A 27,026-nucleotide genomic window follows, 5' to 3' on the forward strand; every position below is an offset into this window, starting at 1 on the left:
TGTTTTTTAAGGCCTTGTTTATGACATATTCAAATTTGAGAATTTTCGGAGTCCATTTACTATATTTTCAAGTCCGATTTTCGTGAACAGTACAAAACTGTCCAGTTTTGTCAGATTTCAAAGATTCAGCATTTTCTATACGAGAACGTTGGAATTTGGACTTGGTGTCTTCTGATGATTTAAAATACACATTATAAGCTTTCAAATGAGATATTTTATGCTTTAATTGGAGGTCAAATGAATTGGGAAGATGTGAAAACGAAATTAACCAAGTCAAGGGTTAATCTTCTTGTGGAAGTCACATTTATTGGTCCAAGCTTATCACCTTCATCATGGCTTTTGGCTTATGTTCTTAATGGCCATGTGAGGTAAGCAATGACCTCATGCTTCACATGACATATGCCATGACTTCACCCCAAACTTTGGGCCCAAGTTTGTCTCTCTATAAATAGAAAGAAAGGCCATTCGGCCAAGGGGAGAGAGAGAGAGAGAGAGAATAGCCGTGAGGGAGAGAGAGAGAGAGAGAGAGAGAGCCAATAAGAAGAAGATAAGCATTGGCCTCTTCATCATTTTAGTTCATTAAGAGCATTTAATGGCATTAAATGAAAGCCATGATGAGTCTTGACTTTGAGACCTTGTCATGATGGTCATCTATCTTCTTAGACAAGCTTGGATTAGCAACTTGGTGAGCAAGTTTGAAGTTCTATAAATAGAGGAAGCCTTATGCAAGGCCCGAGTGTTCGTGTTCAAGCCCGAGAACCACCCAAGAATCGCCCGAGAGTTGCCGAGACTCACGTGTCCTTCACACGCCTCGTTTTCTCTAGTTCTTGTTTAATTGTTGTGCAAGTGAATTCCTTAATATCGGGAAAGGATGTTGAGATGCGTTGTGACGTGGTTTGCTTGGACCGTTTCTCGGTTGTTTGGTTGGTCGTAGTTGGTTCATTTCTCGATTTGATCATGTTTCATGTTTGATGTTGTTTTGAGATAGAACCGAGCCTTGGTTTGTAAAGTGTGCACGATGTGGCCATGCGTGATGTTCTCTTGTTTGAACTTTGCTATTGATCTGCCGTCGATGCGGGTGCGGTAAGGGCCGACTTATGTTAACGGCGATCGATATATCCTCGCTTGATATTAGTGTTTTCACTTGCTGAGTCTCCCCGACTCATCCCCCATTTTTCCCCTCCTTCAGGTTCATAGGATGGTCGAACGGACGGCGGCGACAAGAGGAGGTCGAGCCATGTTGGAGTTCGGGGAAAGCTAGGAGCGGTGAATCCGAAGTAGTGGGCTTAGGACACCCAAGCCACTTGTTATTATGTGTAAATGGCTAAAATCGGCTAAGTTAGCTTGTAAAATATGTTTGCGTGTCCTATAAATACAAGGTTTGCTCATGATGCTGTTTGTCTGAATCCCGCTGTTTGTTTAAAATGTGATTGTCCCGAGATATGCTTCCGCTTGTGTATAACGGAAGATAATAATGAACGGGACGTCATGTTAATGACCCCGAGGTCGGGGCGTCATAGTAATTGCCAATCTAGCTCGATTTGCTTTCGATGGAGGACAAATATAGAGGTGAAGTCCTTGAAAGTGTAATTGAGAACATGATGTTGAACTAAGGAGTTGGTGTTTTATGGAAAAACCAAGAGTGAATGAAGGTGATACAAGTGGAAATCTAGAGATGACTTAGTTGCACTAGGATTAATGTTGTTGAAGTTTTAGGTGAAACTTCTGTTCTAGTTTATGTAGTGGTGATTGTACTTGATATTACGATTATATTGGGTTGTTTATGTGCACTAATATTTGTTTCAGTGGTACGTAACTTTGTTTGGTCATAAGGAAAGTAAAACTCATATTTACTCGGGATATTATCATCATCCTTAAAAAGAAATGGATAGTTAACATAGAGCAATTTCAAGGCAATTTTCTTAGAAATAACTTTAAACTTTACATGATGGAAGAACTTTCCTGCTGATAATTTTAAATGCTTAAGTTGACTTTTGAGAGTCATTATAAGCTGAGCAACATGATGCCTCATACTTTGAAGCCTGAATTATTTTATTCATGCTTTAGATTTCTACCCAACCTGTAAGTATCATACTATCTTTCAGTAAAAACCTCTAGAAACTATAAAGTTCAGATGTTGTAAGTTGTGAGGCAAATTTGTTGCAAAATTTTAAATATTGTCACATGATTCACTCGTCATTTTTGTTCTCAACTGTCTAAGGCCTACTTAGTTTTAGAAAACGCCTTTAGTTTCCATTTTCATAGAAACTGTTTTCAATGTTTTTGACAAAATATTTCTTTAGTGAAAATAATATTTGTCATTAGGGATGAAAATTAGGGATGAAAATTGTGAGACTATGATCAGGTTACATCACATTCAAAAAACAGTCTTAGTTATTCCAAATCTCCATGTTTGCATGTGGAATGAGAATACTAAAAAGTCATCTTCAGTTTGTGATTTCGATTTTGAGAATAGTATTCCTTTTATGCATCAACTGCTTTTGGAGTGTTACCAAAGCATTTTCTGTTCTGTTTTAATTCTCAAATTGAAATCAGAACAGACTTTTGAGAATCTTTATCGGCCGAATGCCTCCTTAGATTATCAATCTCTTCCTGTCTGAAAAAAAAATGAACTTTATCAAGTTGCTCAACAGGCTTTGAACATTGATATTTTACTTCATGTCATCCGGACATCATTATCAGTCATGCATAAGCAGTGGGCCGATGCCATCAACATATTTCATGAGAAGTTTGATTTGCTGTCAAACCTTATTAGTGACCATGGCAAGCGGTACTGTTAATACAGAGTGGTAGATGGCGTTTCATTTTTCTTCATTTAATTGTTTTCGTTTGCTTATATAGATCTGACTCTTCTCCTCAGGAGGAATTTTTTAGGCTTCTCGGTGGTACTAGGACCAGTCCTGCAGTCCATCAGTTTCTTGTTAATTCTATGGGTGAAGTGGTATGGCTGGTTTCTTAAGCTCCGATGCTGCTGTAGGACTTTGGTTTTTTTTTTTATTGGTTTTTATAATATTAGTATGCTAGTTTGTTCAGTGATAGGGTATGAAGCATGTATCAAAAGTTGTCTGTGGTGCTGGAAAAGAACTTCAGCTGGTTGTCCTCAATCATCTGCAGGTGCACGTTATTATCTTTGCATTTGACCATTTTCCTTGATAGATAATTAAGTTTGACGCATCTCAGAGAACAGTCTTGGAGGTGATTAGATAGGAGATGGGAATTTGTTACAGTAACTTATGCTTCGCACATCTTGAGACACGCTATATTTTTCAGAACATCCTGATGTTGATTCCTCATACGAACATATCATATGCAATGATATGAATTACCAACATTAAGTGGCTGGAAAGGGTGAAGTAAAATCTGATTTGAGTCTAATTCAACAAGTTGGTAATCTCTCCTATAAGCGTATAATAGAAATTGTAGGTCATTAATCATTGTTTATGGGAAATTTATACTACCAAATTCCACTAATTGCACTCGCTGTAGTAAGTGAAACTCTTCTTTCCTGTGTTAAGTTTACTGTCAACAAGCTAAGGATGAGAATGAAAACTCAGTTATCCAAAGAAAATGAGCAGAAAACTAACTGGTGGGTGCTCGGATGACAGTGAATGGATCCTACATGTATCTAATCTGTGATGCTTAACCATAGTTATGGGAGCCTCTATTCACAATCATTTGTTTCGTGCTTAGATGTGAGAATTGATTATTTTATATTATTATTTTTTTATCATATCTTCATATCACGATTTTTTATATAACACCTCTTTTTTGGCAGAATAATGCTGAGGATGTTGAGTCCTAGTATTGAAATTGGTTTACTAAGTTGCATGCCAATTAGATTCGTGTTAGGTGTTTGCGACCTACTTACTGTGACATTCTGAAATTTACCCATTTGGGATTTATGAAATGAGTGGTTTTATGAACGTACTTGTAGTTAGGTCTCGCTCGGAACTGATCATTCCTGGGATACTAACCGTTAGGGAAGGGCTAATTAGGGATTTAAATTTGTGCGACTAAAGAAATTCGGTCGTGAACTGACTTTCGACCATGGAATCGTTGAGGTGACATTTTGAGCCAATGTAGGCCGATCTTAGGATAGTTATGGGCCGGTTCGTCATTGTCATATGAGTGGATCACAGGTGATTCCGTTTGACCATGAGGTGAGTTGACGAACAATCCAGAACCTATGCCGAACGATCACGCCCATCGGAACTAGCGATCGATCCTCGCGATTACATTGACAACCGAGGTCGTCACGATCCGAATGAACTTGCACGTGACTTGATTTAGTATCAGTCACGGGTCGAATATGCGAATTTCCCTAAAAGCCGCCCGTTAGTCTGAGACACGCTCAAGTTACGTTATATAAAATTCCGTTCTTAATTAGAGACCAAATTGGGGATCAAAAATTTAGGAAGTCACTACAGGATATTTGGATGACGTTGTTATTGGAATGTTCAGTCTTGGAATTGTCCAAATCCTTCAAAAAAACTGAATTTCGTTGAAGGATGGAAAATGACCGTTTTAGCCCTTGAGCTTTGTTAAGGCCAAGTGTTATTGGGGAATGGCATTTTGGTCATTTCGCCCTAACTTTAGAAATGACAATTTTTGGACAATTTTGCCCTTGGAATTTTATGAAATTCCCAAATTACCCTTGGATATTTTTGGAAAAGATTCGATCTCGGCCGTCGATCTCAAGATCAGAACGAATCTCGGCCGTCGATTGAAAAGTAGAGGGTCAAGATGGTAATTTTGCAATTAGGGGCACAAATTATTGGTTTTTAAACCCATTTTCCTCTCTCTCTCCCCCATTCTTTCTCCCTCTCTCTTGGCAACTCCCTCTCCTCTCCCTCACCGCCGATCGCCCCTCTCCCCTTGGCCGCGCCACCGCCGTTCGGCCGCCATCCGCCACGCCACCACCGTAGCCGCCGCATTCCAACCGCCTAGTCAACCTTGGATATGTTGATTTTGCTTGGAAATTTCCAAGTAAGTTACAATCTAAACCCTATTTAGGATATTAGGTATTAACGGACTCGTATAGACGCGGTTTAGGGTAGTTTAGGGGTTGATTAGGGTGCTGATCATGGTTGTTGGTGGCTGATCATGGCTGTTAGTGGCTGTTGCATGTTGGATTAGACATCTAGGAATGAGTTTTGTGGGTTGGAGATCCATGGGTGTGAACTAGAACTTGAATCTTCGTTGTTTAGTTCAAAACTCGGATTCGTGACTACTATACCCATTCGGTTTGCTATTTTTGTGGAGATTTTTGTGGGCCGAATTTGAGGAAGTTTTCTGCATAAAAGTTCCTCCCAACATCTTGAGGTATAACATATTTTAAATTTGGAATTTTTGGAGGCCATTTAGGTCGCATGAAAACCCATTTTCAGACTGTCTTAAAACTGCCCGGAACACTGTTCATCTCGACCTTCTTGTCTTGCCGAATTTTTATAAGGTTTTCCAGATCTATTTTCAATAAAATTCCTTCACAAAGTTGTTGGCGACTTTCATCTCTATGACATATAAATATTTCAAAGCTTTTCAAGGTGATTTGGGTGTTGAAAGAAATATATTTTGAGGACAAAATAGTCTGTTAGAGCGAACTGATTCTGGTCTGATTTTGAGGGAAAAAAAGGCAAGGTTGTAGATTGAACCGGATTTTGTGTTCTTCATAAGAAATGTTTATCAAGATGTTTTTTATGATATATCCAACATTTGGAATTTTTGGAGCGCGTTTACTATTTATTTTGATGGGATTTCGGTCACTGTGTAAACTGCTCAGATTTACCCTGATTCTATGGATGTTCATTTTTATGAGCGGAATGGTGGGGGTGTCGAGGTTGAATAGTTGCTGCCCTCGTGACTGGAATTGATGCTTGAATGTGTGTTTGTATGTGGGCTGAATTGAAATGGTTGAATTGGGTGCATTTAATTAATGTTCGAGTATGTGAACGTGTGATGTGCGCGTGATCACTAAAAAGCCATGAGGCGTGTTTACACGGGGTACAGATAAAATACGGTGTGTTGGTATGTTCGTGTGATCACTACATCCCTGAGGCGTGTTTACGCGGGGAATTGAACCGGCCTGAAGCATGTTTACACGGGTTGTGATACGACTGTGGGATCGGACTGAGGTGTGTTATGCTCGGGTTGCGATCATGTAGGCCTGAGGCGTGTTTACGCGAGCTAAGGAAAGAAAGTGAGAATGGGATCGGGCCTGAGGCGTGTTTACGCGGGTCGCGATCATGTAGGCCTGAGGCATGTTTACGTAGGTTGAGGAAAGAAAGTGAGAATGGGATCGGGCCTGAGGCGTGTTTACGTGGGTCGCGATCATGTAGGCCTGATGAGTGTTTATGCGGGCTGAGGAAAGTGATTGAGCACGAGATGTTGCGATGTGGCAAGTTAAATGAAAATGATGTGGTGGTGCATGAACGTGTGTGAATTGTGGAGTTCGGGAATGTGGTGTGTTTGACATGTGCCTTCGAGCATGAGATTGGGTTGAAAAGAGCATGTGATTTGTAAATGTGAATGTAAGACTACCGTGCAGGTTGTGTGTATTGAGAACCAGGTAAGTACGATTGTGTGGATGTTGTTTGTATGTTGCTTGATTCGGTGTCTGGACTTGTCTGGAATATGTGGTAGCCTAGGTAAGGTTTAGGTTGTGTACTTATTGAGAAGTGTCTCATAGTTGTATCAACCAAACCATTTCAGAGCACCCGCCCGAGCCATGAACCTTCCGTCGCCGCCGCCGCAACGTTTTGTGATTGTTATGCACACCGATCATGATGTTGTAGAATACCCGATCGAGATTGAGGCCGATTCGGAGTCATCGGATGAGCATGTGCCTGATGAAGATTCGGATGAGGATTCCGAAGAGAGTGAGTCAGAGTGGACACCATCTAGAGGGCGTAGGGATTAGTTTTGGAGCTGAGGAAGAGTTTGGAAGTGTCCCATTTTGGTGTAGTGCTTACCCAGGCTACTGATGTTTCTGTGATATTGGTGGTTTGCAGTTTGGTAGTTCAGTGTGCATATTTTGCTTTGTGGTTTGTAAATGACGGTTGTGGCATAAGTTTATATTGTAAATGGATATCGTACTTAAATCGAGGTATAGTATAAGATTTGGTGGTTTGGCAATTTATTCTCCCTAGTACCCCTGGTAAATCATTGTCTGGGTGTTTGTTGTTTCCGCCGTGATTAAACTCTGATGGGTTCGTTTTGGGTCGGCGACGTTTCCTGGGACGTTGCACTAATTCGACTGAAGAGGGATGTCGCGTACTCGATGGGGTTTGGGGCGTGACATCCAAGTTGAATTGGTATCAGAGCGAGGACAGCTCGATCTAAGTCGGTCGAAGCCTGGAGTGATAAGGAGGTGGAACCCTGGGGTAGCCATCTAGGGTAGCTGTAGTTGGCTAGGGAGACCTTAGTGAACAATAGGTGTGTCTAGCGCTACGCGTATTTCGGGACTGTTGTGGTGATTGCTGATTGAATTGAGTGTTGTAATGATTGAAGCGCAGGTGCGTCTGGACCTGAGTTATGTACACAAAACTTATTGACTGTGATTTGTGTTGTGATGGTGAATTGCCTGCTAAGTGGATTATCGTTGTAATTCACTGCCTAGGACTAGACTGGTATAGTTGGCCTAGGTCTCTAATTCCTGTATGGAATTATAGCAGGTAGGAGAGTGGTAGAATTGTGACGATGAGTAGCGAAGGAAGAGGTGTAGGAATAGGAACAGGAAGGGGTACAAGAAGGGGTGCAGGAAGAGGAGTACGGGGTCGAGGTGGTGCTCGAGCTAGAGCTATAGAGGACCCCAGAGTTGATGTTAGAGTTGCAGAGGATCTCGGAGTTAATGCTAGAGTTGCAGTAGACCCCCGAGTGGATGGAATTTTAAGGGCCCTCGAGGAAGTTGGGACTTTGATGGACAGGCAAACTCAAGAGCAAGATGCCACTATTGCCCAAGCGGTTGAGACCGCTGAAGTTGTTGCCATTAATGGCAACAATGGAAATCAAGGACAGGGGCAGGTAAATGCGAATCGACTAATGCATCAGCTAGTCGAGCAGTTTCTGAAGTTAAAGCCCCCTAAGTTTGATGGTAGAGGCAACCTCGAGGCTGCATCACTTTGGATAGAAGAATTAGAAAAAAGCCTTCGAGGTATTGGGGTGTAAGGATGAGGAGAAAGTAACGTTAGCAGTGTATCAGTTGCAAGGAAATGCAAACGACTAGTGGAAAGCCACCAAAGGAAGAGTGTTCCCGGTTGGTACCGCCCAGACTTGGGCGATGTTTGTGGGAACCTTTAATGATAAGTATTTCTCTGAGAATGCCCGGGAACAGAAGTTGGCGGAGTTCATGAGGCTTCGTCAGGGGCAGAGAACAGTGGACCAGTATGAGGCTGAGTTCACTCGGTTATCTAAGTTTGCCCCGAGGATGGTGGAGGATCCATTGGACAGAGCTCGGAGGTTCCGGGATGGTTTAAAATCGGACCTTCGCAGCCAAATGATTTCATTGAATTTGAGGAATTATAATGAGATCTATGAGTGAGCTCAAGCGATTGAGCGTGATTTGGCGAATAGGGATGCCGCTTTTGGGTCAAGATTTACCTAGGGTAGGGACGATCGTAATCTAGGGAAGAGACTGATGTCGGGAAATCAGCATTTTATTCCTCCAGTTAAGAGAAACATCGGAAAGCCAAACCAGTATCAGGGTGCGGTGTGCCAGTCGTGTGGTGGAAGACATGGGACTGGACTCTATCCGAGTAGGAGCATTATATGCTATAGATGTGGCGGAGTGGGCCACCAAGTAAGGAACTGTCCCAATAACAGACAAGCTAGGCCATATGTGCTACCGCTATAGCCTCGAGTTGGAAATCAAGTTAGGCCGCCCTTACCCATGAACCATAATAGGCCACCGGCTCAAGGACGAGTATATGCGATGGCTAGAAGGGAAGCTGAGAATGCGCTAGGCGTGGTCACAGGTATGATTTTTCTCTGTGATCATGCTGCATATGTTTTATTCGATCCGGGGGCATCACATTCGTTCGTGTCTGAACAGTTTGTTAGATTGATTGGTATGGAGCCGCGATTGCTTGATGTTGTGTTGTGTGTTACTACTCCCTTGAATGACAAGATTTTAGTCTCATTGGGGTGCCCAAACTGTAAGATTGTAATTGGTGATAGGGAAGAGAGAATTGATTTAGCGGTTCTAGCGATGTATGATTTTGATGTGATAGTGGATATGGATTGGTTGACTAAGCAGAGGACCGTAATAGATGTGGCAGCAGGGTGATCCAATTTAATCCTGTTGGACATCCGGAATTCAAATTTATGGGAAATCGAGGGGGAACCTCGATCCCATGGATTTCGTCGCTAGAAATAACTAAGTTGTTGGACGAAGGATGTCAAGGATTTCTAGCGACTGTAGTTGATTCGACGGCTGAGGAGCCGAGGCTAGAGGACATAGCCATGGTGTGCGATTATCCCGATGTTTTTCCTCAGGAATTGTCGGGATTGCCACCAGAAAGAGAAGTGGAGTTTGTAATCGAGTTGGCCCCTGGGACTGAGCCAATCTCGAAGGCACCTTATAGAATGTCATTGTCAGAGTTGAAAGAATTAAAGGTGCAAATGCAGGAGTTACTGGACAAAGGTTTTATTCGTCCAAGTGCATCTCCATGGGGAGCGCCAGTCTTGTTTGTGAGGAAGAAGGATGGGTCACTAAGGTTGTGTATCGATTATCGGCAGTTAAACCAAGTGATGATTAAGAATAAATATCCTCTGCCAAGGATTGATGATTTATTTGATCAATTGCAAGGGGCTTCGGTATTTTCTAAGATTGATCTGAGAACGGGATATCATCAGTTGAGGATTAGAAGGGAGGATATACCGAAAACGGCATTCAGGACGAGATATGGACATTATGAGTTTACAATAACGCCGTTTGGGTTAACGAATGCCCCTGCTGCATTTATGGAATTAATGAATCGGGTGTTCAAAGAGATTTTGGACCAATTTGTCATAGTCTTCATAGATGACATACTAGTGTACTTGAAGAGCCTGGAGGAGCATGAGTTTCATTTGAGTAAGGTTTTGCAGACTTTAAGAGAAAACACACTGTATGCTAAGTTTAGCAAGTGCGAGTTCTGGCTCAATCGAGTAGCATGTGATCTCTGGAGAAGAAATCTCAGTAGATCTAGCAAAGATTAAGGTTTTGCAATCTACGGACCCAGAAACTCAGAAGATTCTGGAGATGGATGCTACTAAGAGGAAACCAGACTTCCAAGTATCCGAGGATGGGATCTTGAAGTTCCGAGGACGATTGTGTGTGCCTGACGATGCGGAACTTAAGGAAGATATTTTATCGGAAGCGCATCGTAGCAGTTATAGGATCCACCCCGGTAGTACGAAAATGTATCAGAATCTGAGGCAGTACTACTGATGGAATGGTATGAAGGTAGACATTGCTAAGCACATGGCTAAGTGCCTGACGTGCCAATAAGTGAAAGCGCAACATTGTAAACCAGAAGGGTTGTTGCGACCTTTGGAAATCCCGGAGTCGAAATGGGAGCATATCACTATGGATTTTGTAATGGGATTGCCAAGGAGCCAAAGAGGCCATGATTCTATATGGGTAATTGTCGATAGATTGACCAAGTCGGCACATTTTTTAGCAATGCGAAGGGACTTCGCATTGGATCGATATGCTGAATTGTATGTGCAATAGATCGTTCGATTGCACAGGGTACCAGTGACGATTACGTTGGACCATGATCATAGGTTCACCGCCAATTTTTGGAAAAGTCTGCAGATGGCGTTGGGATCAAAGCTGTAGTTTAGCACAGCTTATCCTCCGCAAACAGATGGGCAGTCTGAGAGGACGATTCAAACTTTAGAGGATATGCTTCGGGCATGTATGCTTGATTTTCAAGGTAAGTGGGAAGAACAATTGCCATTAGTAGAATTTGCTTATAATAACGGTTTTCAGCAGAGTATTGGGATGGCGTCGTTTGAAGCGCTATATGGCAGAGCGTGTAGAACGCCCGTATATTGAGACGAAGTTGGAGAAAGAAGTATAACCGGGCCAGGGTTAGTCTAACAGTTAGTTGAGGCGGTTAAGATTATTCGTGAAAGGCTGAAAACAATACAAAGCCATCAAAAGAGTTATGCAGACAGAAGGTAAAGACCTTTGGAGTTTCAAGTAGCGGATCACGTACTTTTTAAGGTGTCGCCCATGAGAGGACTGTCTAGATTTGGTAAGAAAGGCAAGTTGAGTCCGAAGTACGTGGGACCATTTGATGTGTTGGAAAGAATTGGAGATTTAGCTTATCGCCTTGCATTACCACCAAATTTGGCGCAGGTGAGTAATGTGTTTCACGTATCGATACTGAGAAAGTATGAACCGGACCCGACTCATGTGTTAATCTATGAAGAAATAGAAGTTGACGACAAGGTGTCGTATGTTGAAAGACCAATAAGGATCGAGGATCGGAAAGAGCGAGTTCTGAGGAACAAGACGATCCCGATGGTCAAGGTTGTGTGGGAACATCACGGGACAGAAGGTACGACTTGGGAAAGTGAAGAGCTAATACAACATCAATACCCCCATTTGTTCGAGTAGTAGGTTGAATTGTAAATTTCGAGGATGAAATTTTTGTAAGGGGAGAAGAGTTGTGACATTCTGAAATTTGCCCATTTGGGATTTATGAAATGGGTGGTTTTATGAATGTACTTGTAGTTAGGTCTCGCTCGGAACTGATCATTCCTGGGATACTAACCGTTAAGGAAGGGTTAATTAGGGATTTAAATTCGTGAGACTAAAGAAATTTGGTCTTAAACTGACTTTCGACCATGGAATCGTCGAGGTGACATTTTGAGCTAATGTAGGCCGATCTTAGGATAGTTATGGGCCGGTTCGTCATTGTCATACGAGTGGATCACGGGTGATTCCATTTGACCACGAGGTGATTTGACGAACAATCCAGAACCTATACCGAACGATCGCGCCCGTCGGAACTAGCGATCGATCCTCGCGATTACATTGACAACCGAGGTCATCACGATCCGAATGAACTTGCACGTGACTTGATTTACTATCAGTCACGGGTCGAATATGCGAATTTCCCCAAAAGCCGCCCGTTAGTCTGAGATACGCTCAAGTTACGTTATATAAAATTCAGTGCTTAATTAGAGACCAAATTGGGCATAAAAAATTTAGGAAGTCACTACAAGACATTTGGACGACGTTGTTATTGGAATTGTCTGAATCCTTCAAAAAAACTGAATTTCGACGAAGGATGGAAAATGACCGTTTTACCCCTTGAGCTTTGTTAAGGCCAAGTGTTATTGGGGAAGGGCATTTGGTCATTTCGCCCTAACTTTAGAAATGACAATTTTTGGACAATTTTTCCCTTGGAATTTTATGAAATTCTCAAATTACCCTTGGATATTTTTGGAAAATATTCGATCATGGCCGTTGATCTCAGGATAAGAACGAATCTCGGCCGTCGATTGAAAAGTAGAGAGAGGGGCAAGATGGTCATTTTGCGATTAGGGGCACAAATTATTGATATTTAAAGCCATTTTCCTCTCTCTCTCCCCCATTCTCTCTCCCTCTCTCTCGGTAACTCCCTCTCCTCTCCCTCACCGCCGATCGCCCCTCTCCCCTTGGCCGCGCTGCCGCCGTTCGGCCGCCATCCGCCACGCCACCGCCGTAGCCGCCGCGTTCCAACCGCCTAGTCAACCTTGGATAGGTTGATTTTGCTTGGAAATTTCCAAGTAAGTTACAATCTAAACCCTATTTAGGATATCGGGTATTAACGGACTCGTTTAGACGCGGTTTAGGGTAGTTTAGGGGTTGATTAGGGTGCTGATCGTGGTTGTTGGTGGCTGATCATGGCTGTTAGTGGCTGTTGCATGTTGGATTAGACATCTAGGAATGAGTTTTGTGGGTTGGAGATCCATGGGTGTGAACTAGAACTTGAATCTTGGTTGTTTAGTTCAAAACTCGGATTCGTGACTACTGTACCTATCCGGATTGTTATTTTTATGGAGAATTTTGTGGGCCGAATTTGAGGAAGTTTTCTTCACAAAAGTTTCTCCCAACATCTTGACGTATAACATATTTTAAATTTATAATTTTTGGAGGCCATTTGGGTCGCACGAAAACCCATTTTCAGACCGTCTTAAAACTGCCCGGAACACTGTTCATCCCGACCTTCTTGTCTTGCCGAATTTTTATAAAGTTTTCCATATCTATTTTCAATAAACTTCCTTCACAAAATTTGTTGGTGACTTTCATTTCTATGACATATAAAAATTTCAAAGCTTTTCAAGGTGATTTGGATGATGAAAGAAATGTATTTTGAGGACAAAATAGTCTGTTAGAGCGAACTGATTCTGGTCTGCCTTCGAGGGAAAAAAAGACAAGGTTGTAGATTGAACCGGATTTTGTGTTCTTCATAAGAAATGTTTATCAAGATGTTTTTTATGATATATCCAAAATTTGGAATTTTTGGAGCGCGTTTACTATTTATTTTGATGGGATTTCGGTCACTGTGTAAACTGCTCAGATTTACCCTGATTCTATGGATGTTCATTTTTATGAGCGGAATGGTGGGGGTGTCGAGGTTGAATAGTTGCTGCCCTCATGACTAGAATTGATGCTTGAATGTGTGTTTGTATGTGGGCTGAATTGAAATGGTTGAATTGGGTGCATTTAATTAATGTTCGAGTATGTGAACGTGTGAGAGTTGAGGCGTGTGATGTGCGTGTGATCACTAAAAAGCCATGAGGCGTGTTTACACGGGGTACAGATAAAATACGGTGTGTTGGTATGTTCGTGTGATCACTAAATCCCTGAGGCGTGTTTACGCGGGGAATTGAACCGGCCTGAAGCATGTTTACGCGGGTTGTGATACGACTGTGGGATCGGACCGAGGTGTGTTATGCTCGGGTTGCGATCATGTAGGCCTGAGGCGTGTTTACGCGAGCTGAGGAAAGAAAGTGAGAATGGGATCAGGCCTGAGGCGTGTTTACGCGGGTCGCGATCCTGTAGGCCTGAGGCATGTTTACGTAGGTTGAGGAAAGAAAGTGAGAATGGGATCGGGCCTGAGGCGTGTTTACGTGGGTCGCGATCATGTAGGCCTGATGAGTGTTTATGCGGGCTGAGGAAAGTGATTGAGCACGAGATGGTGCGATATGGCAAGTTAAATGAAAATGATGTGGTGGTGCATGAACGAGTGTGAATTGTGGAGTTCGAGAATGTGGTGTGTTTGACATGTGCCTTCGAGCATGGGATTGGGTTGGAAAGTGCATTCGATTTGTAAATGTGAACGTAAGACTAACGTGCCGTTGTGTGTATTGAGAACTAGGTAAGTACGATTGTGTGGACATTATTTTTTGTGTTGCTTGATTCGGTGTTTGGACTTGTCTAGAATACGTGGTAGTCTAGGTAAGGTTTAGGTTGTATACTTATTGAGAAGTGTCTCATGATTGTATCAACCAAACCATTTTAAAGCACCCGCCCGAGCCATGAACCTTCCGTCGCCGCCACCGCAGCGTTTTGGGATTGTTATGCACACTGATCATGATGCTGTAGAATGCCTGATCGAGATTGAGGCCGATTCGGAGTCATCGGATGAGCATGTGCCTAATGAAGATTCGGATGAGGATTTCGAAGAGAGTGAGTCAGAGTGGACACCATCTAGAGGGCGTAGGGATTAGTTTTGGAGCTGAGGAAGAGTTTGGAAGTGTCCCATTTTGGTGTAGTGCTTACCCACGCTACTGATGTTTTTGTGATATCGGTGGTTTGCAGTTTGGTAGTTCAGTGTGCATATTTTGCTTTGTGGTTTGTAAATGACGGTTGTCGCATAAGTTTATATTGTAAATGGATATCGTACTTAAATTGAGGTATAGTATAAGATTTGGTGGTTTGGTAATTTATTCTCCCTAGTACCCCTGGTAAATCATTGTCTGGGTGTTTGTTGTTTCCGCCGCGATTAAACTCTGATGGGTTCGTTTTGGGTCGGTGACGCTTCCTGGGACGTCGCTCTAATTCGACCGAAGAGGGATGTCGCATACTCGATGGGGTTCGGGCCGTGACACTTACGTATTATACTCGCATTTTGCCTCTTCAAATCAGTTTTGTATACTACTCTTAGTCCCTAGTATTGCTCCGTTTTTGGTAGTGTGTTGGTAGCTCTTTGGATCCAAAGTTTCTCTTGAACTTTTTAGATCTTGACTTTCAGTAGTAGCGGCACCCTTTTGTCACAGTGATCTTACTTGCAAAAGGAATTACAACTGTGAGTTAGTAGAGTGTTTTTTCCCTCGATAAGTGCATAGTATGTGGATGATGGTTATGCTGATTAGCACAAAATCATATGTGAAATGTTGATGTTAGTACTTGAAACTATATGATTAGATAACAAGTGTTGGAATAAAGGGTAATTGGAATAACTTAAAATCTTTAGAAAAGTATTAGTTTCTTTTTATAGATTATATAGTTTACCTGTAGGGCACCAAGGGGGTGCAACCTATATACAAAAGGAGCCCAAAAAACTACAGCCATATATAAAACAACTCCCAAAACTGAAAGGGAGCTTAAATACCAGATAAATCATTGACTAATCAACCAAGGCATTTACATCTATATGCAAGTTTGCACCATATCAAAAGTGTATGACTTTAAGCCAATTTCCATCAAATAGAATGGAAGATTTCTCTTCATCAGAAGCTCTCTTGTTCCGCTCCTTCCAAATCAGCCAAAAGACACGGGAATTGAGTTAATCCAACTTGTTGTGCTGTTAATGAATGCCCTGCCATGCCCAAAGTTCTTGCTCGATAAAACCTCCGGTAGCCCAAGATAACATGGTGCAAGCATAGGAAACTGTCCAAACCGTTCCTGTCCAAGTACAGTGAAGGAGGAGATGCTGCACGGACTATGCCTCCTTTTGCTGAGGAAACACCTGTTTACCAGTTTTTGCCTTATTTCTAAAGTAAGGATTCGTTCCCAGGTTTCTTCCCAAGCAGAAAGAGAAACTCTAATTGGAATCCTCACTTTCCAAATTGCTTTCTGAGGAAAATCTGTTCTACCACGAATCTCCCTATCGAGCAGATTGTCGTAAGACTTTACAGAAAAAATTCCATCTCTTCCGTTGTTCCACACAAGAGCATCCTTAAAAGCAACAGAAATCTTTGAATTATGCAAGACATAAAAGAAGGCAGGCAAAAGCTTCGAACTCCTAATCTTGGGCTTGGCTCATGGACTCAATATTCCATATGATCATTTCGTTGTTTAAACGATAACAATCTGCAACCAAAGCTTCCTTGTTCCTTGAGAATCAATTTCCATTGCTGGGGAGTGTAAGTTTTCTAGTAAATCTGCCCCAAATTGGAATAAGATTCTTACAATTGAAAATCTCAGGAAACGGAATTTGATTTTCATAGAATGGTGTTGTGTGTGAAAGCATTTGGGGCAAAATGTTGATCATCTCTTTCTTCTTTCTGACTCCGCTCCCAAGCTTTTGCATCAAATCTTTGGCTTGTCTAAGGTGGTTTGGTTCTTGCCATCAGTTTTTTAGTTGTTGGAATGCCTAATTAGGAGGATCAATTTCCAAGAAGTCCTGAAGTGCCGCACCTTTGTCTCATGTGGGGCCTTAGGAAAGAAAGCAACAAAATGTAGGGTTTGGAATCTTTGGTTGCTTCTGGGTTGTACCTTTTAACCAGCTTTGAGCATTATGTTCTGATTATGTATACTCTTCTAATGCTTTATTTTTGTTTGTTTTTCTTTTGTTTTTTTCTTATATATACCGATGTACTGGAACTTTTTCTTTCAACAAAATCCTTTATTATCTAGTGAAAATATATTGCCAGTTTATTCCCCTGCCAGATCTCTGTCCATGCATGTGGGCATTTGTGTGTTGTGAACATATGCTTTGGTGTGCACCTATGTGCTATCATGTGCTTGCACAGGTGTTCCCCCACATGTACATGCACACTATAGGGCTGTTGTTAATTAGATCAGATTCTGTGCTTCTCTTGGGTAGAATGACTTATGTACGCGCTACACATTCTTGTTTTTTTTTGGTAAGGAGCGCTACACATTCTTGTTGATTACAACTAGAGTGAGAAATGATGTTTCTAGTTATATTCTTTAAGGTTATAGACTCTCCTGTTTTATTTTTTGATAAGTAAGTCTATTATTGAGCAACAAGAGCACCAAGGGGATGCCTCTTATTTACAAATTACCACCTATAAGTTCATATTTACCTTCAAAATTAAAGAAAGACTAGGTGTCCCAATAACTGCCACCACAATGTGAAAAAAATAAGGTGGAAAGCCAAAAATCCATTACAGCACCTATAGAATTTTCCTCATCTTTAAAACCCTGCCTATTTCTTTCTTACCAAGCGTTATGAACTCTCTTTAAGTCCATGGTACTGCTGATCAATGCTTTCAAGCTCCTTTCTCCTTTTGTCTATTCAAAATGCGCATTCACGACGGTGTAGAATTTCGTGGAACAATTTCCAAAAGATAAAAAGATTAAGCTATGAAATGAAGATGTGGTTTACTATTTAAACGTTATAATACTCCGCCTCGCTCGTAGGCTGGGACTTCGCCTTAGATTGAAGTGTAAACATTTGATAATTGGGGAGATAAATAGGTAACGGGGAGAGTTTTGAATCGAGTACCTCCTACTCTAGTTCCATGTGGAATTTTTGGGACTAGTGCTAAGTGGTCAAAAGCGTACGCTGTTGGATAGAGATGCGGTTCAATATTTGAATGTTGTAAAGAAATTGCCCTTCCCCAAGCTAACAACAGAAGGCCTAGGTCTTTGTCTCCTTGAAAACACTAGCAATTCCTGTCAATATTGTGCTTATAGCCCGCAATTATCACATAAATGGCCTCTCTCTCTCTCTCTCTCTTATAGAGCGACTTTAGGGCAGGACTTGATAATTTCTCATGAACATTCCAAACTTCTATCCTGCTTGCATGAATTGGATAGCAGACTAGGTTGCATTTCTTTAATGAATTTTCCATTGTAACTTTTATTTGTCAGAGACTCTAGAGCATGTTGTTAAGTTCAAACAAGTTTGCAGAAGATGAAGATGGCTTGTAATGACCATTTACTGTGTAAAACATTTTCTTTCGTAAACTTTTAACTTTGATGGTTCCAGCGTGTAACTTATGTGTTCAATGCTATTTTTATCCCTCATGAGTGTGTCAGTTTACTTAATAAGAGATGATATTTGACTTATGGGGTTAAGTAATTGAAGTATTGTTATTTACTTAGCAGCCTGCTGTAGAAATTATTGGCTTCAGAATGGGTGAGCTCAGGGGTCTTTCAGGACGGCGTTCTCGTTATCTAGGTATTGGTTTGGATGAGACACTGGTGGATATTGCAGTAGAAAAGGCTGGAATTCTACTTCTACAGGTTGAGTGATTCATAAGGGTGCTCTCATATGTTGTGCAGCCGGTATGCCTGTTAAAATCTTTCTTATGATTTCTCTACCTTTCTTGATAAATGTAAGTGACTGATGTCAAAGCCAAGTGATCAACTTTTAACATACAATAGGTTTGTCTAACTTTTGTCAATCAGGGTCTTTCCTTATAGTGAATTCCTATATACTCTTGTGAATTTCGACAGTGAACTTGTTGTCGTGTTCTTGAAGTTTCTATATGATCAAGATCCGGTCATGTAGCTTCTGGATCTATCTGAGGCTGATGAAGAAATTGACATTGATCCGCGAGTGATTTTCTCTAACTTGTTCTAGTTCCTAATTATATGTCCTTTACAGTATGGCACCTGGAACCCCAGAATCTTTAGTTGTTAGTTGTTTATACCTGATGGACGTACCAAATGGAATGTTTGGCATCACCATGTATAGAAAGCTTCCGGTAGAAATTCCTTGTGTACTTATATCTTGAAAGTTAAACTTTTTCCTGTCATTTCAGTTCACATATACTTTTTTTTTTGGTCGAATCACATATACTTTTTACTTAGGCTGAGTTGTGACATGTCATTATCGTTGATAGAATGGCTAACCATTGAATTATAAATTTTTTCTCTTGTGAATTATCTGTGAGTTTTGCTTCTTGATCTTCTTAATGAATTTCATTCAGCTAATAAGAAAAGGTTCGCCTGGCCCTAGTCATAGAATCATATGTATCATCCGGAGACATGAAGCAAGACTGGATTCATAATTGGACATTAGATGACCTTATAATTCCAAGGGTGGTGGGTCATCTCTTCATCCTTGTGCCTGAAATTTGGTGAGGCAATGGTTTGGATACTGCGAGGTGTGGTCAGCTTAGTATTGCCTTCATGTACTCTAGCGGCTAATTTTGTTGGCCTTTGCTAGGTTGTGCAATCCATTTATATAGCAGAGAATTAGAATATTAGGGTGTAATGGAAATTGGTCATGCTTTAAATGTCGGAATGATATGCTATCAAGCCTAGTATTATTTTCATGTGCTTTAGCGGCTGACTTATGCTTTAAGGCAATGTGACCAAATTAGTTGCCAAAACTGAGGATATGAGTTAACGGACACCCACCAAAGCACTAAAGCTAGGATCTTTCCTGCAATAACACCTACAGGTTCTCCCAATTCTATTCCATGACTGGAACAAGAAATACTTGAGCACTTCCACTAGATGAGGTTGACTCGGGTTAGGGTGGTTTGCTGGGCTTCAACTGTGGTTATTGTTGGTCCAGCACTATTTTAAGTAACCGCATGGTAACCAGGGTTGAAGTTGACGGGTTGATTATTGTTTCTCATTGGATTGGACGGTCTCACATTCTGAAAGATCAAATGCAATTCCTTGCGCTTTTCCACTTTGATATATCTTGTCAGGTTAGTAAGATGTCTTACCCTCGTTATTGTCTCAGAGAAACAATGCAGAGAGTTAGAGAATTACCGCAGTTTAGAGGATTTGGGGGCACCGAATATTTGCGGAGGACACTTGCGAAAGAATTTCAACAGATGGAACGCAGGTATTAGCAAAAGAATTAGAAAGTTGAAATGTAATAGAATCTTGGTCGTGTATAGAAGTTCTTACTTGAATGTGTTGCTTATTGCTCTTTCATCATAAATTCTTCACATTAATGCTAATCTACTTTTTCCATCAATTAATGTTCTTAAACATGCTACCTCAGTGATAAAATTATGAACTATGTGATAAATAATTGCTGTTATCTGTTGTTTGGAGTGATTGCTTTTTCCGCCCTTCAAGTCTGGTCAGCATTGGTGATATGTGCACCAAATGTGCAATTCTGGATCTCTTTGTATGCATAACAGGAGTTTGAGTATGATTACCTAGGCTCAAAATTGGTTTCTATAAACATTGCAATCCTTAAGAAAAAAAACTTGTGCTTTTGGTTTTAACAAACTCATCAATTATTTGAGCTAAAATATTCATTTCTTGTTTGGCTGATTCAGGAATTCTGTTAATTGGGTTTGTCTGTAGATATTTCTATTCATATGCCTATTACCATAAAGTTGTATTTATATTTTTCATTTCTTTGCCTAAGTGACCGGAACCTTGGTACCATAATGAGAGAAGGAGAGAAAGAAGAGGAAACCATTCGGGGTTATGGGTTGTCTTCCGGAGGTTGTCCTCAACAATGGTTTTTCACTCACCCTCTGTCTAATAATCTAGTTTTTCGTATTTAATCTCAGGTTTGATTACTTGACAATGTACATGGAAGCTTCAGTTGGGTGATCTTATCGGATTGGGCTCTGTTTAGCTTATGATCCTTGTGTATAGAAATACCGTATCTCATGTTTCCTGATTAGGAACTAATTTGATCATCACATTTTCAAGAAAGCTTCCCTGATGTCTTTCTCTTCTATTTCGAAAAAAATACTTTTTAAGAATTTATTGCCACTCTTCCCTGTTACGTCAGTTTCAGCATCCACCAGATACATTCCCAATTCACTGCCCTTCTATGGGGTATATGCCTTTAATCTGAAACTACATATATTATCCAGAGATCCACATATGCAGAGCAGAACTACTTTTTTTTCATGCTAGTCACTTCTCTGTGCGTCTCTGTAGGATGACTCTGAATTTGCTTTGATGGACTTCTTGAACTTGATTCTTAACAGACTATATTTTATTCTTCATATTTTATGTCACGCCCCGAACCCCATCGGGTACACGACATCCGCCACTGGTCGATTTGTGCGACATCCCAGGGTTATCGCCGACCTCACATAACCATCAGAGATTTAAAGCCACAGGGGATACAACAACTAATCCCAGACAATTTAAAACTGGGGAAAACATTCAGGGAGAATACACATATTTCTTTTCATTACCAACCTATAAAATATTTACAGATTACAACCACCATAAGCACCAGCACACTGCAATTAAACCACCAGTACACCAAAAAGATCATTGACCTGGTATTTTGACTTCAAAAATGGTACTCATCCAAAACACCTATTCTTAACCCCTACATTAGCCCCTACGCCCCTTGCTAGGCATCCATTCCGAGTCTGACTCCTCGTCCCCTGAATCTGAACTCTCCTGATCGGTCTGTTGCTCTAAGGATTCCGACTCTGCATTAATCTCAATCGGGTGATTGATATCGCCCGATTCCGTTGGAATTGCATTCTGATACTTCTTAGCCAGAAAATCGAAGAAATTGATCTCAGGTACGTAATTAGGATCCATGTATTCCTCAAACGGAAGTATATACTCCGGGTCTCCTACCGGCTCTTCCGACTCCTCAGACTCGTCATTAGGCTTTACCTCGGGTTCTACTTCGGGCTCCGCTTCCTCTGGTTCTTCCTCGGGGATCGGTTCCAAGTCTATGTCCATCGGGTTGTCCTCAGCCTGAGATACTTCGGGTTCTGGTTCATGCTCAGCCCCTGACGATACTTGCGCGGCCGACGCCGAATGCATTCCCGACTGGGCTAGACTAGTCTCTACGCTGGTCAACTCACCATCAATAGGGGGTATTGCAGACGGGTCCCAGTCCCTTACTAAATCAAATGGGACATCAAAACCCCTTACGGGCCCGAACTCATCCCCGTCAGCATCCCAGAAGAACCAGGCCGTATATACATGAGTCTCCCAAAGAGGTAGTCCTACCTCTACAAATACGGTAGTAGTATACCTAATCCAGGTCGCGTTATCTGTCATAGGGAATTCTGCAATATCGTTCTCGGAGTGCACTGGTACCCCAAAACGCATTGGTGGCGATGGTGGAAGATTCATGAGTCCTATCGGGGTTCTGAAATTTTTGGTTGAAACAACCGTGAGAATACTTCTCAGTAAGTTTACCCCTAAACCCCACCTAGGCTATCACGTACCTCTAGACAATCACCCAAACACACGTTCGCACACATACCATTATCACATAGCAGGCACATCAATACAATCACAAGCATGCACAATTTTCATGTCATGCACTCGTTCCGTTCTCATCATATCTCACCCACATTCCTCGCCAGTGACCAGCGTACACGTACACGCCTCAGGTACACTGCGACCTCTTTTCACAACACTTTCGGGCCAGCGTAAATGTACACGCCTCAGGCCATGTTTCTTGCCCGCGTAAACGTACACGCCTCAGGCTCAACATCTACCACCTACTACGCAACCCGCGTTGAAGTAGACGCCTCAGGCTGGCAGTCTTCCGGTAATACCGGGCATCGTCCCGTGTAAACGTACACGCCTCAGGACGGTACAAATTCCACGATCACCCATGCCATCTCATATTCACTTTCTTACTTATTCACATGCTCAACAAGCATTTGCCACACACAATTGACCCTTCACACGTGGCCTGTGCACGCATTAATTACACGAAATCCATGCACATTCAGCATTTGACATGGCCAATAAGAATAATTAAAATAATCTAGCCCACGCGTGCACCCAACAGGCATAATTAAATCAACCAATTACACAATCACACATTCAATTTCACCATCCCAACTCAATTATATTTCAAACGCACGTAAAACACAGAAATCGCTATTTTTCTCTAACCAAACGGCCTCAAATTAATTCCGGTCCTTCACGGGACTTTCTCACCATTAATTCTCAATTCTAAAAATCCAACTTGTGTCCCGATCGGCCCATCACAGCCCCATGAACAGTAGACCACAGCCACTGTTATCCTCTAATTTCCAATAAAAATTGCCCGAATTAAATCCTAAGGCCCGCCACAAAATTTCCACTCCCAATTCATGCAATTCCGCACCTAACTTATACCAGATTTCGCCCAAAAATCGCCCATCGATACCCAAAGTCCTAAGTTGGGTTTAGAGCGCGACTTACCCGCGTTCTAGACTATCGCGGCTAGAACAGAAAGCGGCGGCACTTAATCGGGAACGGCGGCGACGACGTATGGCTTCCGGCAAGTGGCGATCGGCTTGGGTGGTGACGGCGCGGCTTGGGCGGTGGCCAGGGGGCTCACGGCCAAGAGAGAAAGACCGAGAGGGAGAGAGAGAACGGCGGGATGGGGAGCGTGAGGCTCAGCGGTGGCGCGGCGACGATCTGGCGAGCATGACCGGCGGCGGTGATGGCGCGGCGGCGATCCAGCGGAGGGGGAGAGAGTGTGATCTGTCACGCCCCTAACCCCATCGAGCTCGCGACATCCCCTGCTCCGGTCGAAATGATGCGACGTCCCAGGAACGTCGCCGACCCAACCCAAACATCAGAGCCACATGCAGAAGCGAATAACAAAACCCCGGACAAATAATGACGACAACGGGGTAGAACAACAGAACAATCCATCAACCACATATTCATACAATACCAAATATACAAACATCATATTACAGACATAAATACAGACTAACATCCTCAGTCACCGTTTAAACAAAAGATTAAGGTCTAGTTAACTTAACTTCTCTATGGGTCAACCCGATTCACACAACCTCTAAAATATCCTAGGGAAAGCCTACTGGTCGCCCTTCCGCTCTGCTTCTGATTCTTCGGGTTTGAGCCTCCGGACACTCACCCGCAATTCCACCGGGCACCAAAGGCGGTTCCTCGAACTTCCAAAAAGAGGAGGCAAACTTCCGGGTCTAAGGTCGGGTTCGAAAGTGGCGGTTATACAACCGTGAGACGAATCTCAATAAGTGTACAACCCCAAACCCCACGTAGGCACTCACGTACCGCCAGACGAAAACACACATAACACACAACGATCGACCAAACTGACAATCACATGCGACCCTACCTGGAATCCATCACGCACGTTCCTGCACGTTAGACAATAACACAGCCAACACATCACAGCAAGGAATCACAGACGCGCGCGTGCCTCAATTATAAGACAGAAACCACTTGGGCACGTCCCATACCGTGCCTAGCAGTTTCTACCCCATAATTAAGCATCACATCACGCGATACAAACACACTCACACGCTACTCACACCATGCGTCACTTTCCACAATCCTCTCGCTTGTCTTGCCAAATCCCACTCATTTTCAACCTTTTCACCACTACCGCGCCCGCGTAAAACGCATCAGGCCAACGGTCTTCTGACCTCGCCAGGCATCGTCACCCCGTCGGGCCGGGCATCGTCACCTCGTCAGGGACGGCATCGTCCCGCGTAAACGTACACGCCTCAGGACGGAATCCTACACACACTTTCCTTCTACCGCGCCCGCGTAAAACGCATCAGGCCAACGGTCTTCTGACCACGTCAGGCATCGACACCTCGTCAGGCCGGGCATCGTCACCTCGTCAGGGACGGCATCGTCCCGCGTAAACGTACACGCCTCAGGACGGACCTCACCCCGCGTAAACGTACACGCCTCAGGGTCTCACTTTTCAAACCAATCCTACATTCCAGTACCTTCGTTCCACTCAAACCACATTTGTCACACGGCCACACCTACACACTGCCAAACACGCACACCTCACACACATTTCACAATTTCACATTCTCGTCACACGAACACGCCACCCAATCACACATTCTTGGCACGCGAATACAATACGCGAATGCACTATCACACCACCACATTTCACGGCCAAACACACACGGCATATCATCAATCCACATTCAAACACACATTCAGGCTCAATTCCCGCCACAAGGGCAGCAACCACTCAACCTCGACACCCCCACCATTCCGCTCATAAAAACGAACATCCAAAGAATCGGGGTAAAATTGGGCAGTTTATACAGTGACCGAAATCCCATCAAAATAAATAGTAAAAGAACTCCAAAAATTCTAAATTTTGGATATGTCACAAAACACATCCCGATAAACATTTCTTATGAAGAACACGAAATCTGGTTCAAACTGCAACCATGCATTTTTGTCCCTCGAAATCAGACCAAAATCAGTTTGCTCCAACAGAATATTTTGTCCTCAAAATACATTTATTTCAACACCCAAATCACCTTGAAAAGCTTTGAAATTTTTATATGTTATAGCCACGAATGTCCCCAACAACTTTTGTGAAGGAAGAATTTTGAAAATAGGTCTGGAAAAATTTATAAAAATTCGAACAGGCCAGAAGGTCGGGTGAACAGTAATTCGGGCAGTTTTATTTCGGTCCAAAGATGGACTTCCGAATGGCATCAAATGATTTCCAAAAATTCCAAAATTAAAATATGTTATACGTCAAGATGTTTTGAACAACTTTGATGAAGAAACCTTCTTCAAATTCGGCCCACAAAAATAGGAAACCGGGCGGGTACAGTAACCGTGAATCCGCGATTCACCCCGAACCTCACGGATTCAAACCCGAACCGATTTCCACCGAATTCCAACCGCCAAAACTCATTTCCCGACGTCTAATCCAACCCGCAACAACCACTACCAGCCATACTCAGCCACCAATAACCATGATCAACCACCAATAATCATTATCAACGCCTTAATTAACCTCTAAATCCTCTAAACCATACCCGAACGAGTCCGAAAATACCCGACGTCCTAAATAGGGATTAGATCGCGACTTACCCGAACTCTAGACTAACTCGGCTAGAGCGGCAAAGGGGAACGGCTGGCCGGCGGCGATCGGCAGTGGCGGCTTGCTCCGGCGATGCTCCGGCGATGATCGGCGGTCCAAGGCCGAGAGAGAGATGAGAGGATTTTTGGTGAGGGAGAGAGGGAGAGAGTTCTCTGTTGGGGGGGGGGGGGGGGGGGCTGCCGTGAGACGAGAGGGAATGAGGAGAGAGAGAGGAGAGAAACAATTAAATATTTGGTCCAAGGTTTGACCAATTTTTTTCTTAATTCCAATCTTGCCCCTAAAACACTTGGTCCACATTCTTCCAAACCAAAATATCTAAGGGCGTTTTTGTCCAATATTTTGGGGCTGATATTTATCCACACTTAATCCCCAAATTCAATTTCCAAAATCCCCAAAATTCGGAATACCCAAAAATAAGCCTAGGGGCAAAATCGTAATTTTTCGGTCCCGGGGCGAAATTCCAATTTTCGCACATACGTGTTCCATATGTGCGTGGCCAACATAATACGGCGTCAGAATCGCGAAATTCACTTTCTAAGTCCTCGAAAATCGACTGCGAAGTTCCGGGAATAAAATAATATTATTTTTCACTTCCGAGCCAAAATTCCAATTTTTGACCGAAACAACTCTGAATGTGCGTGGCCACCCCAAAATGACACTAGCCTCGAAAAATAACCTCAAACGGCCTCCGAATCCAACCTCGGTGCCCACAGGGGCAAAATCGTAATTTTCCCGGTCCCGAACCGAAATCCATTTTTTTGCAGAAATGGTTGGCCCCAAGGTTGGCCAAGCCAAAAACGTCATCGGCCGTCCAAAATTGTCACTTTCAAAATTCTCGATTCCCGAGCCCGAATTCCAAGAAATGACTAAAATCGAGCAATCGCAACTTTAGCTTATCTCTGGCTAACGGGTGGCTCTCTGGAATTACGCGCTCTCGACCCGTGACCGACACTAAGTCAAATCACGTTTAAGTTTACTCCACCCGGGACGACCTCGGTTGTCATATAATTGCGAGGGTCTGTCGCTAGTTCCCTTCGGACACGATCAATCAAGTAGACCGGTCTC

At 42.7% G+C, this 27,026-nt stretch overlaps 1 long non-coding RNA gene and 1 pseudogene across 2 annotated transcripts; both read left to right on the top strand.

The window, feature by feature from the left end:
* Window positions 1-1,722: 1,722 nt before the first annotated feature.
* On the top strand, window positions 1,723-18,751 carry LOC115693490 (uncharacterized). 2 transcript variants are annotated; one of them, XR_008817513.1, is made up of 4 exons: window positions 1,723-2,082; window positions 2,655-2,842; window positions 17,836-18,481; window positions 18,605-18,751. It is a non-coding gene; the product is annotated as an uncharacterized LOC115693490 (long non-coding RNA). The 2 variants fall into 2 exon arrangements; XR_008817512.1 differs by having other exon boundaries at window positions 1,723-2,842.
* Window positions 18,752-20,639: 1,888 nt separating this feature from the next.
* LOC115664344 (anaphase-promoting complex subunit 4-like) overlaps window positions 20,640-27,026 on the top strand; it is an 83,021-nt pseudogene continuing 76,634 nt past the window's right edge.

This window comes from Syzygium oleosum, unplaced genomic scaffold, assembly GCF_021117445.2.
Source record: "Syzygium oleosum isolate NSW1041296 unplaced genomic scaffold, Sole_v2.1 Sole_v2.11, whole genome shotgun sequence".
NCBI lineage: Eukaryota > Viridiplantae > Streptophyta > Magnoliopsida > Myrtales > Myrtaceae > Syzygium > Syzygium oleosum.